The sequence below is a fragment of the Perkinsus marinus genome (genome assembly GCF_000006405.1).
Source record: "Perkinsus marinus ATCC 50983 genomic scaffold scf_1104296930926, whole genome shotgun sequence".
Lineage (NCBI taxonomy): Eukaryota > Perkinsozoa > Perkinsida > Perkinsidae > Perkinsus > Perkinsus marinus.
In genome coordinates, this window is record NW_003215945.1 from 5,121 (window position 1) to 6,837 (window position 1,717).

Below are 1,717 nucleotides of genomic sequence, written 5' to 3' on the forward strand. Positions count from 1 at the left end.
TCCTAGAGTGATATCACTAAGTCAGGTACCGGTATGTGGTACAAAGTCAGCTGGATTGGAGCCAACACCCACCTTGATTCGACATGTTCTTGTTGTCCTCGGAAACATCCTGCTGTTGGGTTCATCTAAGGAAGGGTCGAATGCTTATGCTGAAGTGACGTTTGCAAGGGGGGAGTACTTCAGTGGCGTCACGTTGTTTCATCGGTGAGAATTGAGTCTTTTTTTGGGAAGCATGATGTAAAATTTAGATTTTTTTCCTGAGAATTCTGCGAAAAAAGTTGGTGAATTTTCCATGTATTTCTACGACGACAATGGATGCTGTCAATGCCGATGCCCCTGTCATCGGGGGCGACCTACTGAGGAGGACGATCCTGAGGAGTATCCTGCGGGCGAGCGAGATTTGAACAAGAACGTAGATGGGAGCAGACGGGCTGACATAGTACGGCGAGAGATAGAGTCGCTCCAAAGGGAGAAGGAGCGACGTGCTCGAGACGGAGGAAGGCGTTGGTCGATTCGTTCGGACGGGGCAGTTACATGCGCTGGAAGTGAGGGGCAGTCTTGGGTGATGTCGTCGAGGAGTGGTATGTCATATTCTGCTGATCATCATGAGTATGATAATGAAACGGCTGATCGATTATTTTTGGGCGAGCGAGATGTTCATCATGATGGTATTCGGAGACCTCCATCACGCACGGTGGGAGACGTTGTTGATCTGAAATCGTCAGGGGGTCTCTTAAGAGAGATTTCGAGGAAAGATGGTATGAGGCGGTGTGAGGGTGAAAATAAGGAGGAGAGGGACCATCGCAATGGTGTCACAGAGTCACCGGTGGGAGAGCGATCTGATGATGAACTTGATAGAGTTATCTCCAGATTGGACACAACCGTTGCAGGAAAAGGAGGAAGCGTGGTCGTTAAGTCCGAGACGAATCCTGCGGATTGGAATCCCAACGATTTTAGAGCTGCTGCTTTTTACTCTCCGGTGAAATGTGAGCAGTCGAAAGTAGCCGTGCAGTGTAGAGGAAATTCAGTTGGTGAGAAGTATGCAAAGGTGAGTTGTTTTGTAATGTTCTGTGTGTGACATGATTTGTATTTCTCTAGAAACGACCTGGTCCGGAGCGCCTGGCTGAGCTGCTGGAGAGTGGGAGTTGATGATGATGACAATCTGCATGGATTCTGAGGTGTTGAACGATGATGTGTTTGAATTCTATGTTGTGTTGTTATCAGTTTTTGGGAAAAGAGGCACGTGTGTCGGTGACAATAGCAAAAGTGGGGGAATTCTCATTGGTTTTGGTACAGTTCTACCCGAATTCATGATGTAAACTTGTATAATTAGTATGAAAATTGCGTGAGCTCAGCTGAGGAAAGCGAAGATATATTTCTCCAACACTTGTTATCACGAGGGGGTGGTTATCGTTGTGTAAGTTGGAGCCCATTTTCCATGGCTAGTGCTGACGATTAGAAATATACTCTGCGGCGCGTCGGTGGGACTGCTCGGCACAGGGTTGGAATATATGTTCGCTTTCGTCAGCTGAGCTTGGGAGGTTCCTCACTAATTATAGAAGTTTGTAGACGAATTCGGGTAGAAATGTTCAGAAACCAATGGGAATTTTCCAAAATTTGCTCTCAGAATTTTCATATGGTCACCAACACATGTAGTTGACCATGTACATATTTTCCCTCCCGTGTATGGAATATATGTTGGCTTTCCTCAGCTAAG